Below are 14,897 nucleotides of genomic sequence, written 5' to 3' on the forward strand. Positions count from 1 at the left end.
TCTGTCGCTGGAATTCTCCGGGCAAGAATACTGGATGGGTTGCGACTGCTTTCTCCAGGGGATCTTCCTGACCTGGGGATCGAAGCTGGGTCCCCAGCATTCTTCAGTGTCTGAGCCACCAGGGAAGCATATACTTCAATTTTTTTTTAAAGGAATGTCATTAAGACACTCACCTAAAATTTGTTATAAACCACTAATAATGCTGGCATTAGCGGTGGCCTCTAAGAACACTGCCCTCAGCCTTGCGTATGTGTCGCCAAATCAATCCTCATGGCAAAGTTACTAAGGAGATCGCCGCGCAGGGAGCATTGTTCACTCCTGACAATTCCATCCGCGCGCAGGCCGGGGCGTCGGGGCGAAGCTTCCGCCTTCTCACCATCCGGGAGCTGGCCGCCTCTGCTCTGACTTGAGCTCTGAGGAGCTCCTCCAGCTTCCGTCCATCCTGCTTTCTTTCCCCATCACCCCCGCCCCGCGTGTGTTACTGGATGCCGCAGCGCTCTCATCACCTCTCCCGTGGACCCACACGTGCAGGGGAGGCAGCCACGCTTCATTTTTCCTGAAGCAGCTGGAAAGGCAGAGAAGTCCCCACGGAACACCATCTCCTCTCTCCCTTGTTCGGTGGTTCAGTCATGTCCAGCTCTCTGCCACCCCATGGACTGTAGCCTGCCAGGCTCCTCTGTCTGTGGAATTCTCCGGCCAAGAACAGTGGAGCTGGTTGCCATGCCCTCCTCCGGGGGATCTTCCTGACCCGGGTCTCCTGCATTGGCGGGCGGATTCTTTATCACTGAGCCACCTGGGAAGCCTCCGTCTCTCTCACCACACGGGCTACAGACGCCTCATTATGGAGGTTTCCCAGGTGCAGGGCAGGCCCCAGGAATCACAGCACACGCTCTCCAAACAGGCCTCTGGGAGGTTTGAGATGAGGTGGTCAGGCCAACCTCTCAGGACTAGGGAGGAGCAGAGTAAGATGGATGGATGCACTGTTTCACAAAACCACATTCTTGAAAAATGTCCCTCCCTACTCTCTTGGTTCTTTTTTTTTTTTTCAGTTGGAGGATAATGGCTTTACGATGTTGCGTTGGTCTCTGCCATGCATCGACAGGAATCAGCCATAGGCATACACATGTCCCCTCCCTTCTGAACTCCCTCCCATCCCCACCCCCCACCCCCCCCCCCCCCCCCCCGACCCCACCCCTTTCGGTTGTCACAGGGCACTGGGTTGAGCTCCCTGCATCAAACAGCCAATTCCCACCTGCTGTCTCTTTCATGTGTGGTAATATACATTTTTCCATGCTATTCCCTTAGTTTGACTCACCCTCTCCTTCTCCCAGGCCACTGCAGCACTTTTTACAGTAAGTAGGACTTGGAAGCAACCTAGATGCCAATTGACAGAGGAATGGATACAGAAACTTTGAGTACATATATACAATGGAGTATTATTCAACGATAAAAAAGAACACACTTGATTCAGTCCTAATGAGGTGGATGAACATAGAGCTTATTATACAGAGTGGAGTCAGAAAGGGGAAGACAAATACTGTATTTTAACATATGCATATAAATCTAGAAAGATGGTGCTACAGACCTATTTGCAGGGAAGCAGTGGAGATGGAGAAGGCAATGGCAACCCGCTCCAGCGTTCTTGCCTGGAGAACCCCAGGGACGGGGGAGCCTGGTGGGCTGCCGTCTGTGGGGTCGCACAGAGTCGGGCACGACTGAAGCAACTTAGCAGCAGCAGCAGTGGAGATGGAGACATAGGTTGTTTTTTTATTTTTATTTTTTTATTTTATTTTTTTTCCTGCTTTTTGTTCCTTTTTTTTTTTTTTTTAATTATAATTTTTAGGAGGTATAGTTGGCTCATCTGGTAAAGAATCTGCTACAATGCGGGAGACCTGGGTTCGGTCCCTGGGTTGGGAAGATGCCCTGGAGAAGGGAAAGGCTACTCACTCTAGTATTCGGCCCGGAGAATTCCAAGGACTGTATAGCCCATGGGGTCACAGAGAGGCGGACAAGAGCAACTTTCGCTTTTCATAGTTGATTTGCAGTGTTGCGTTAGTTTCGCCCGCACAGCAACGTGATTCAGTAATGCCTACACACACATCTACGGTTTTAGATTTTCCCTTACAGGTTATTATGAACCGCCTGGTGGAATTCCCTGTGCTGTACTGCAGGTCCCTGATGCTTATCCGTTTTGTATATTGTAGTGTGTGTCTGTCATGCCCGGCCTCCTAGCTTATCCCTCCCCACACACACTTCCCCTTTGGTAATCATGTTTGTTTCCTATGTCTGAGCGTCTGTTCCGTATATAGGTTCATTTGTATCTTTAGGATTCCACATAAAAGCCATATCACATGATACTTGTCTTTGTTCTCAAAGGAGGCAAGGTGACTCACCTGTGGTGTAACAGGTTTGAGGTTTCCATTAAAAATCTGCACACAGGACATGGGGACTTTCAATAGCTCCTGTCTGGCAATCTTTTCAGACCAGGAAACTCACGGAGAATGGTGGTGTGAGTCCCCGGCTTCCTCAAAAACTGGAGCAGGGTTCATGAGAAGAAAAAGAGAGAGAGAGAGAGAATTACACAAGCTGAATGTTTCCACTAAAAGATATTTGATGTGGCTAAGAAACACGGTTTGGGGCTGTGGGCTTAGAGTGTGGGAAGAACTTTCTTAACCGGGTGTTTTGTAATGGCTTATATTAACCCCTGGTGGCTCAGATGGTAAAGCATCTGCCTACAATGCGGGAGATCTGTGTTCAATCCCTGGGTTGGGAAGGTCTCCTGGAGAAGGGAATGGCAACCCACTTCAGTATTCTTGCCCAGAAAATCCCATGGACAGAGGAGCCTGGTAATCTACATCCATGGGTCACAAAGAGTCAGACACGACTGAGCAACTTCACTCACTCCTATTAACCCAGGGCTCCCAGGTGGTGCCAGTAGTAAAGAAGCTGCTGGCCGATGCAAGAAACACAAGTTTGATCCCTGAGTCAGGAGGATCTCCTGCAGGAGGAAATGGCAACACAGTCCAGTGTTCTTGCCTGGGAAATCCCATGGATGGAGGAGCCTGGTGTGCTTCTGTCCATGGGGTTGCAAAGAGTGGGATGTGACTGAATGACTGAGCATGCATATTAACCCAAGCAGATTTGTGCCCTCGAGCCTTCGGTTCATAACTGCCCTGGCAAGGCTGTAAACTTTTTAATCTGCGATGCTAAGTGTGTGGCGCTTCCTGTGGTGGCTCTGTCCGCAGTGAAGTAACTGTTTCCATAGACACAGGGATGCAGGCACAGATGGCCTCAAAGGGATGGTGCCCAGGCTCTACCTGCCAAGTGGGAACAGTCTCCAGCTGTGGTCCTGGCCTTGAGCCACGGACCAAGAGGGTTTCTGAGGACAGCCAGGCCACTCAGATCCCAGGCAGAGCCTGCACGCCCCGTGGATGGTGTCAGTCAGTCACTGCCGCCCCATCGGTGAGCTCACCAGATGCTGGCCACACAGGTGGTCTCCAAGCAGAGATGCAGGTTCTGTCTGGGCCTTAGCGGAGTCATCAGGATGCCTTTAGCAGGCACAGGAGGCCTCAGCAGCAAGCTCCATGCCCCGGAGTGCGGCTTGTCCTCAGCAAAACTCAGCCACAAGGGGAACCACCACACTGTGTACAAGTGCTCTGAGCCACTGGGAGAGCTCAGTTCCAAAGCTGTGCCTGACGCTTTGCGACCCCATGGACTGTAGCCTGCCAGGCTCCTCTGTCCATGTGGTTTCCCAGGCAAGAATCCTGGAGTGGGTTGCCACGCCCTCCTTCAGGGGATCTTCCTGACCCAGGGGTCGAACCTGCGTCTCTTGCATCTCCTACGTGTGTAGGCGTTATGTGCCATCAGGGAAGCCGTAATATTAGGCGGCTGAACCATAATTTTTGTGCCACACTGTGTTCTGGGTGCAGTAGCAACACTTAAGTCTTTGAAGTATAGATGCTAGGTCTAAGTAGGCAGTTCTGAATAGTAGCCAAAAAAGAGAGAGAGAGAGAGAAATCAGCCTTGCAATCCTATCTCTTTTCCACTGGCTCCAAAATTACCTCCCAATACAGGTCCTTAAGTGAGGACTGAATTAGGGAAAAATTTTAAAAGCAGAAATTGAGTCACTAAGTCATGTCCGATTCCTTGTGGTCTATACCCTACTAGGTTCCTTTTTCCATGGAATTTCCCAGGCAAGAATACTGGAATGAGTTGCCATTTCCTAACTCCAGGGGATCTTCCCGAACCAGGGATGGAACCTGCATCTCTCCAGTGTCCCTGCATTGGCAAGAGGATTCTTTACCACTAGTGCCAATTGGGAAGCCCAAGGTACCTTGCACCCAAGCAACTCAAAAACAGGAAACATGGAAAGACCACTTTGAAACAGAGTCAAAAACTCAGGGCTGCACTCGGAGGACTGTGGCGGTAGAGGCACACCCAGAGCTGTGGGACCAGAAGCCTCAAAGGATAAGTGCAAATTAGCAGGCTGTGGATACGAAAGAAGAAAAGATGCAGAAAGAGCTGAAAGCAAAGTTTTAATTTGGCAAGAAAGCAGTGATATCTAAGAGACTAAAGGGTGAGTTTTTCCTCCCGGCTGTAGCAGGTAAGTCGCGCCAAAAATAACCATCTGTATCCCAAGGAGCTTACTCTCAGCTGAGCAAGTTTGTACATCACAGATTGTAGACAAGTGTTCTGAACTCAGAGCCATTCCAATGGCAATAAATCCAAGATGTTCTTTGTATGCTCAGACAAAACTGGGTGTCTTCTACTGTCTCTTTGCAATACTAGGTTCTGAAACCATAATATTTCCTGGGATTAATCTCTAGTAGCTGAGGATAATCTTGTTTTCTAAATTTGTTGGTGATAAGGATGTGGGGTTATTTCTATTAGAGTCTTTCAAGAAAGGTCATGGCACTGGAGTCTTCATGTTGAAAGAATTTCATTTCCAGAATCCCAAAGAAGCTACCCGCATTCCTGAGCAAAACACCCCAGGCTACAGCTGCTGAATGAACAGCAACTCTAGATTGGTGTCAAATGCACTTCAAGTCGAAGTGGAAAAGAAGCGAAATTGGATATTTTAGAATATATGACATTTTTGTTGGATCTTTGGTTTGCAAAGGGAAGAGAACTCAGTGCACGGTTAATTCTTTTGGATGCTCCTCTTCTGTACATAAGACGCAAACTTGAACTCACAAGAGGTACACTCTTTGAATCAATTCCCTCCCAGAATCTCTAGTTTGGAGATATTTTATTACTGAGTCATAAGATTGTCACTTAATCTTTTTGCAATGTCCTGCTATGCTACTTTGGGTCATACGGTTGGACACAGTTCAAAAGGAGAAATAGAAGGGGGCCTGGATTTCCAGCTTTTACTTTATTTAGCATTTTGTTCTGACCCATTTCAGAGCATCCTGAGAGGACCACGTGAACTGCTCACTTGTGGATCTAAGAGGAGGCCCAGAGTGGGTGTGGCTGGTATTGGAGGAGCCCATGAGATTGAAGACAAGACTGTCCTCAAAAATCCAGGTGCTGGTTCTTCCCTGATGGGCTTAATGTGTAAGCAACAATGGGTTACGACCTCAGAAACCTGGAGCAATCATTCTTTGCAGCTTCAGAAGTTCCCCCCAATAATGTGTGTGATCCTTCCTAACCTTTAATCACTTCCACCTGAAGAGACGAAGTTGTTTATCAGATCAGTAATTTCGAGGAGCATAGTTTGGTCATGCTGACATCAGCTCTTCTTTTCTTTCTTTTTTCCTCCTCCCTCCCTCAGTCTGACCTTGATAGTCTTTGCCTTGCACGTCCAGTCTGGCATGGACATGGGGTGCTTGTATGTTCCATTCAGAGAGTCACTGAATACGTCCATCTGGCTCTGACGCTAAGCTCCATCCTCTTCCTTAAGTTTTATCCTTAATCCAGGTGATAATTTGAACTCTACCAGCTTAATTTTGTGCAATATTTTCTCAATTTCCTCAGAACTTGGGTTTGGAAAAGGGGTGCTCTGTATTAAGCCTGGCAAATTCCCTGTAACTAACATGGATCTTGATTTGCAGATAAGACGAATGGATTTTTGTGAGAGAGACAAGCTTAACACGTTCACGGCATTAAGGAAGAAATGGAGCCAATATCTAGGCAAAGTCTGACTGGTTTTATGCGTGCTCAGTTGGATCTGACTCTTTGAGATGCCATGAACTGTAGCCCACCAGGCTCCTCTGTCTGTGGGATTTCCCAGGCAGGAATACTGGAGTGGGTTGCCATTTCTTTCTTCAGGGGATCTTCCAACCCAGGGACTGAACCCAGATCTCCCTCACTGCAGGCAGATTCTTTACTGTCTGAGCCACCAGGAAAACATTTATTTGGTGGCAAACAGAAATGGGATGAGTTAGGAGTCTCAAAACACTTTGCCCCTTTGAGAAAAGAGTAGCTGAAAAAGAGGATGAGTGGAGGAGGCGGGGGAGAAGAAGCCAGGGGTGAGGGGAGAGAATGTTTGTGTGGGTGGCCTTCTCACTGATGTGGATCCACCCTCCAAAGACTCCACGGGGAAGAAGCCATCATGAAAAATGTGACAGTCGGGACCCAAAGAATCCCATGGTAGAGGCGGGGAAAATAAGGCGCTTAGCTCAGTATATATACACGTTAATGTTCATTATTTTTACTTATTTGTACCCATCAATTAAGAAACAGCCTATGACATCTCTGGTACTACTCTTTCTAAAGAACATTTCTTTGTGGTACATATTTGATCTCATGCACTAAATGAGCTGTGCAAAAATGTTCAAACTCAGTGCAAGATTCAGTTCAGTTCAGTCACTCAGTCATGTTCAACTTTTTCTGACCCCACGAACTGCAGCACAGCAGGCCTCCCTGTCCATCACCAACTCCCGGAGTTTACTCAGACTCATATCCATTGAGTCGGTGATGTCATCCAACCATCTCATCCTCTGTCATCCCATTCTCCTCCCGCCTTCAATCGTTCCCAGCATCAGGGTCCTTTCCAATGAGTCAGTTCTTCACATCAGGTGGCCAAACTATTGGAGTTTCAGCTTCAGCATCGGTCCTTCCAATGAATATTCAGGACTTATTTCCTTTAGGATGGCCTGGTTGGATCTCCTTGCAGTCCAAGGGACTCTTAAGAGTCTTCTCCAACACCACAGCTCAAAAGCATCAATTCTTCAGTGCTAAGCTTCCTTTATAGTCCAACTCTCACATCCATACATGATTACTGGAAAAACCATAGCTTTAACTAAACAGACCTTTGTGGCAAAGTAATGTCTCTGTTTTCTAATATGCTGTCTAGTTTGGTCATAACTTTTCCTCCAAGGAGCAAGCGTCTTTTAATTTTGTGGCTGCAGTCAACCTCTGCAGTGATTTTGGAGCCTAAGAAAATAAAGTTTCTCACTGTTTCCATATCTTCCCCATCTATTTGCCATGAAGTGATGGGACCAGATGCCATGATCTTAGTTTTCTGAATGTTGAGTTTTAAGCCAACTTTTTCACTCTCCTCTTTCATTTTCATCAAGAGGCTCTTTAGTTCTACTTTGCTTTCTGCCATAAGGGTGGTGTCATCTGCATATCTGAGGTTATTGATATTTCTCCCAGCAATTTTGATTCCAGCTTGTGCTTCCTCCAGCCAAGCGTTTCTCATGATGTACTCTGCAGAGAAGTTAAATAAGCAACGTGACAATATACAGCCTTGACGTACTCCTTTTCCGATTTGGAACCAGTCAGTTGTTCCATGTCCAGTTCTAACTGTTGCTTCTTGACGTGCATACAGATTTCTCAGGAGGCAAGTCAGGTGGTCTGGTGTTCCCATCTCTTTAAGAATTTTCCACAGTTTGTTGTGATCCACACAATTGAAGGCTATGGCATAGTCAATAAAGCAGAAATAGATGTTTTTTTCTGGAACTCTGTTGCTTTTTCCAACAGATGTTGGCAATTTGATCTCTGGTTCCCCTGCCTTTTCTAAATCCAGCTTGAACATCTGGAAGTTCATGTTTCACATACTGTTGAAGCCTGGCTTGGAGAATTTTGAGAAATATTTTGGTAGTGTGTGAGATGAGTTCAATTGTGTGGTACTTTGGTCATTCTTTGGCATTGCCTTTCTTTGGGATTAGAATGAAAACTGACCTTTCCCAGTCCTGTGGCCACTGCTGAGTTTTCCAAATTTGCTGGCATATTGAGTGCAGCACTTTCACAGCATCATCTTTTAGGATTTGAAATAGCTCAACTGGAATTCCATCACCCCTACTAGCTGTATTCAAAGTGATACTTCCTAAGGCCAACTTGACTTCATATTGACTTCACAAGATTGACCTAAACCAACCAAAAAGAAAAAAAAAAAATAACATTTTCAGCCTCATGGAGCTGCGGGAACCAGACACCTCATTAGAAGTCAATTAACTAAAAACCACCGAGAATTGGATAAGGATTTGTCTTACTTTGGACACAGCAGTGATTTAACTGGAGAGAACGCCAAGAACCATCTTTCCAGGGTGATTAGCATAGCTGTTAAGCATTGCTTAGGATTAGGACTGACACTGGAGGGGAGAAAAGAGGCTGGAATTATAGCCCGCATGCAGGCGGTTAGAAAGGAGGTCTGTGGATGACGTGAAAGGATGGAGTGAAATTGTCGGGTAAAGAGTCTAATTCTTCAGCTGCATATTTAGTTTCTAAAATTCTGCATTTCTCTGGTTTAAATATCAGAAGGTTTGGGTTTTTAAGGAACATTAGAGAGAGTACAAGAGGGCTTCATGAGGCTCTATTTGAAAATTTCTTAACATTTTTTGAACATCTACAGCCAATAAGTGATGAGTCAGTCCAAAAGAGCATAATAAAAATAATCTAAGCAAGTAATAATATCCATTTATTGCTTTTGTCTACAATGTATTTATTGAAAAGTAGAAAGCATGGTCAAAATTTCTCAGAGTTCCTTTGGCTAAAATTTTGTAACATGGCTATATCCATCTATCTGAAACATATAATCTATATAGAAATATATGATACTATGTATTTCTAAAACAAATATTAAAATATATAGGTACTAGAAATAGACACTAAATCTCTGATATACAGAAAAACAAAAAAGTCATGGATTTTATTTATTTTTAGTGTCTTTGTCTTAACTTCTAGAAAATGACCCAACTTCACCACTAGCAAATTTTTGTGCAAAAAAATAATTCTGGTACTAATTATGTATCATTTGAATTATTTAAGCTTCTCCCAGGGAAAATGTATTTCAAATATATTTCATATTTGTCTACTGCTTATAGGGGCCCTGGTGCTGTGCTATGCACGGTCCTTTTTGACTCTTTGTGACCCCCTGGACTGCAGCCCGCCAGGCTCCTCTGTCCATGGGATTCTCCAGGCAAGAAGACTGGAGTGGGTTGCCATGCCCTCCTCCGGGGGATCTTCCTGACCCAGGAATCCAATCCGTATCACTTGTGCCTCCCTCATTGACAGGCAGGTTCCTTACCACTAGCAACACCTGGGAAGCCCTGCTTAAACTGTCAGATTTGACCCCAAGAAAGGGAGCTTTCTGACAGCAAGCCGTTCTCATCCTGCCCTTTCTTATGCTTACAGGGACGTTCCACTGAGGTTTAGAGGAAAAAGAAGTTCCTCAGATAAAAGTATTACTGTAGCCCTTTTTTCCCTAGCATTATTGATTCAATTGGCATGAATTTGAGCAAACTCCAGGAGATAGTGAAGGACAGAGGAGCTTGGCGTGCTGCAGTCCACGGGGTCTCAAAGAAGCGGACGTGACTTAGCAGCTGAGCAACAGCAACAAATCCTATTTAGGAAGGAGAGGTTCTTGCTTAATACACAAAGGCTTTTGTAAGAGGATAAGATCTTCCAGGGAACTGGATTTAGCCAGACTAGAACAACAGCAGTATTAGAAATAACAAATGTAACTTAATTCCTAAATGTGTGGGATCTAATACCAGGCTGACCGGTTTCTAATCTCAGACTCTTTGTCACAATAGGCAGGCAACTCGGGTAAAGTCCTTTTAACCTGCCAGGGTTTAGTTTTCCCCATTCAAAGATCTTAATTACAGCATTACTTATTCATATGATTGACAAGATGATTAAATAAGGAATACATCCAAGGCAATTCCAAAAGAACCTAGACTGAATCAATAAGCTCAGTGTTTGCTACTTTTTGCTAAAAAAAATAAATAGTAACTTGCAATATTCTCTATACTACAGAGAAAATAAACATATGACTTTTTCAGTACAGTCTGGACTTTGATGCTCTGACCCTTCGCATGAATGGAGAAATTTTATTTCTTTGGGAGTTAAAGAAGGAGACAACAATTTGTTTTAGGTCAGTCTCCCTGTTTTTGTCCAGGCCAAGTGGCATGTAATAGTTCCCAACTTAGCTCTTAGGCAAGCCTGGTTCTTGCCCCGGCATCTAGTGCTAATCAAATCAGCTGATGGGGACACAAACAAACCCCAGTCACAGAGATAAAATAGATTTTGAAGCAGTGTCTCACTGAGGTTCCCATTATCATCCATCTATTCATTGCAAAACAGAATGCTTTCTATTCCCTTCCGAACAAAAAGAAACAGTACAATCAAGTATTGTTCTCGGTTGTTGGTTTGTCGTTCTTATAATGAATTGTGAAAAATGTTTGGGCTCTTCTAGCAAAAGATGAGTAAACATCTAAATTTATCATAATATTTTGCAGGCTCAGAAAGATTAAAATATACAATTAGGAAAATGCATAAACTTGCTGACTGTGGGAGTTCAGGAAACAAAGAGTGAGAGTTTTGCTTTTTTTGTTGTTGTTATATCTACACTGTTATTACAGAATGTTAAGTTAATATGTGCATTAATTAACTCATCTCAGATGCACTATAGTATCTTATTATTTGTCATTTTAAACAATTTTGGTCCCATTTCTATGTTAAGCATCCTGCTTTACATCGGGTTTAATTTTCGTAAACAATAAGTAACTGAACAGTAGGACTCAGCCTCTTTTTCCTATGCTACCAATGGTTCCAACAATAACAAAGCATTTCTTTAAAAGACAGCACAAGGCTCATGAGTGGAAATCAAACGCATTTCAGGTGCCCATTGGGAGGTCTTCTGTCCATGCCTAATCAGGCTCCAACAGAACTGATTCCACGGAGTATTGGAGGGAGCGAGCTTTCAGAAACGGTGAGACAGCCCTTGTGTCCCAGAGGACCTCATTTCCCTCCTCTGTGAAAACAACAGAATATTTCAAGTCCCCCCCCACCAACCCTTGGCTGCAGGGCACAGCGTTTGAGATCTTAGTTCCCTGTTCTGTTCAGTTCATTTGCTCACTTGTGTCCAACTCTTCGCAACCCCATGGACTGCAGCACGCCAGGCTTCCCTGTCCATCACCAACTCCTGGAGTTTACTCAAAACTCATGTCCATTGAATCAGTGATGCCATCCAATCATCTCATCCTCTGTCATCCCCTTCTCCTCCTGCCTTCAATCTTTCCCAGCATCAGGGTCCTTTCCAATGAGTCAGTGCTTCACATCAGGTGGCCAAAGTATTGCAGTTTCAGCTTCAGCCTCAGTCCTTCCAATGAATATTCAGGACTGATCTCCTTTAGGACGGACTGGTTGGATCTCCCTGTAGTCCAAGGGACTCTCAAGAGTCTTCTCCAACAACACAGTTCAAAAGCATCAATTCTTCGGCACTCAGCTTTCTTCATAGTCCAACTCTCACATCCGTACATGACTACTGGAAAAACCATAGCTTTGACTAGATGGACCTTTGTTGGCAAAATAATGTCTCTGCTTTTTAATATGCTGTCTAGGTTGGTCATAGCTTTTCTTCCAAGGAGTAAGCATCTTTTAACTTCGTGGCTGCAGTCACCATCTGCAGTGATTTTGGAGCCCCAAAAATAAAGTCTATTGCTGTTTCCACTGTTTCCCCATCTATTTGCTACAAAGTGATGGGACCAGATGCCATGATCTTAGTTTTCTGAATGTTGAGCTTTAAGCCAACTTTTTCACTCTCCTCTTTCACTTTCATCAAGAGGCTTTTAGTTCCTCTTCGCTTTCTGCCATAAGGGTGGTGTCCTCTGCATATCTGAGGTTATTGATATTCCTCCCAGCAATCTTGACTCCAGCTTGTGCTTCTTCCAGCCCAGCGTTTCTCATGATGCACTCTGCATATTAGTTCCCCGGATATGACTCCCAGGAGAAAAATCCGTTTCTTCTGCATCGGAAGCACAGAGTCTTAAGCACTGGAATGCCAGGGAAGTTTGTTCAGGGATTCTCTGAAGAACTACAAGTCAGAAGAGACTAAAGTCTACTTACAAATAAGGAGAAATTTGCACCCACTGAGACATCAGACTTCCTTGGTGGCTCAGACAGTAAAGAGTCTGCCTGTAATGCAGGAGACTCAGGTTCGATCCCTGAGTCAGGAAGATCCCCTAGAGAAGGAAATGGCCACCCATTCCAACATTCCTGCCTGGAGAATTTCATGGAAGGAGGAGCCTGGTGGGTTACAGTCTATAGGGTCACAAAGAGTTGGACACGACTGAAGAAACTTAGCAGGCAAGACACATGATAGGGTAGAAGATAGCGTTGTGATTAGAGAAAGATAAATTTGAGTTCATGTCCAAGCCAACCACCGATTGAGTGACCTATCCAGGGTTTCTGTTCTCTGTAAAATGAAGATGCTGGTAGGTTTGGTTGTAAGACACACGGAGCTCCTACAGAATGCTAATACATGCCGCAGCACCTTAACCATGGTCTTCATCCTCTTCTCCCATTATGGCATAAGGGGGAGGAAAGAAATGTTACCAAAAAAGGGTTTGCTTAGTGGTAAAAGTTTCTGGAAGAGCTTGTGTGTTTTCCCTGATCTTGGAAGAGAGGTGGCAAAGAATTCAAAGATGCAGGAAGAATAGCATGTGAGCCAAGATTCTAAAGACTGGAGAGAGACATCATGTCACTGCGGTTAGTAGGGAAGCAGTTTTAAAAGCATCTGTCTACACAGCGTCTCCAAATCCTGCATACTGACTGCCATGCAGGGAAGTTAGTCAGGTTCAACGAGATGTAGCCTTTGTAAGTGCTTGTGTAGGTAAATTGGAAAGATCTTTAATTAAGACACTAAATAGTCAGAAAAGAGGGCAGAAGAGACAGTGCTCACTGAACTGTCGCTCCATGACTTAGATTTTCTCTATAAACCCTTTTTTTTCCCACAAATGTTGCAAAAGTTAATTTCATGTCTTCCTTTTAGCATGTTAGACAATTCAAAAATTGGACTCACTGCATTTAAAGTAAATTAATTTTGGCATATTTAGTTTAAAATCAAGCTTTCTGGCACATGTATAAAAAATGCACTTGTCACTTGAAAATTTAAAATTTGTCCTTTTCTACCATGATTTGTCTTTTTTTTTTTTGCTGCAGTAAGAGGTTGTTTCTGCTTTATTTTGGCTTGAGCTGAAAAAGTCAGCAACAGAGCATTTGTGCCTACAAAAAATACAAGATAGTTCAAAAAAAATGTGTCTACTTTGAAGTTTCTTATTTAGATTGTAATGAATAGTTAATAGTGTCTCTTTATCTTATTGGGATTTTATTTGCTCTTCACAGGATAAGAAATAATATTTTCATTTAAAGTATAAAATAAAGCATACATTTGGTAAATCTCTATATTATCACAAATTAATAAATTCTAATTAAAGATTTTTAAAAAGGCTGATTTATAAAAGGCAAGAAATTCCCCAAGTGTTTCAATGATTTCTAAAGCTATTAATAAATGTTTGATAAGGAAGAGAGTCCACAGCCCAATACCTTTGGGAAATACTTAAAATGAATAAATATATTTTTTATGCCACTTGCGGGAATTGATTCTTTTATTAAATAAACTATAGCACTCTGAATTGTCTATTGAGAGCTTCAGTTCCATCCCTGATTTATGCTAATTAAGTTTTCTTTTCTTATATCAAAAACAAGACTCATACAAAAAGAAAAACATCATTCGGGGGTGGGGGTGAAATCTTTCAAAAAAAATTTTGTTTTGAAGACTTTTCAAGAACCTTGTAAGGACTTATACGAAACTTAAATCTGCTAATACGCCTTGTGATTTTCTAAGTGTCAGAGACAGCGTGTGCTGTTCCCCAGACTCTCTTGATAGTGGAGGTAGCTTAGACCGAGCAGCCGTGGAGTTAGTGGTCTCCAGAAAACACTTGAGGAAAAAACTCTCAGCCTCCAATTCAAGCATCATCTAACACATCAAAATACAACCTCTTCCTTGAGTTTATTATAAAGTATTAGAACATCACTTGCAATCATCAGGGAATGATAAATTCAAATTAATCTCAAGACAGGAACATCAGATCTTAAAACTCACTCGCACGCATGCCTTATGAGGATCAGAACCATCCAAGGACTTAGAAATTCATCAGAGTTATCTTCCATGTTAGAGTATAAAGAAAAATATATAAACATATGAATAAATGCAGAGAGAGCCTTTGATAAAATTCAATACTTACCAAAAAAAAAAAAAAAAACCACTTTCAGCAAAACAGAAACAGAGGGGAAATTTCATAAATAATTCATATTTGCTTAGTTAGGTTAACCCTGAGTGGGGCCACGTACTCAGTTCAGTAGTTGAGTTGTGTCTGAGTCTTTGCAACCCCATGGACTGCAGCATGCCAGGCTTCCCCGTCCATCACCAACTCTCAGAGCTTGCTCATGTCCATTGAGTTGGTGATACCGTATAACCCAAGAACTGGTACCTATTATATTGTAGGTTAAAATGACTATATAATTTTATCAAATGAGAGAATGAAGTTGGGTATTAAATACAATTTATTTTTCTAAAATAAAATATTTTATAATAGGAATCTCATCATTCATAGTGAAAAATATAAATAAAATAAATACGACCACAAATTCCACCATCTATTTGTTAA

The sequence above is a fragment of the Ovis aries genome, chromosome 11 (assembly GCF_016772045.2).
Source record: "Ovis aries strain OAR_USU_Benz2616 breed Rambouillet chromosome 11, ARS-UI_Ramb_v3.0, whole genome shotgun sequence".
NCBI classification, from domain to species: domain Eukaryota; kingdom Metazoa; phylum Chordata; class Mammalia; order Artiodactyla; family Bovidae; genus Ovis; species Ovis aries.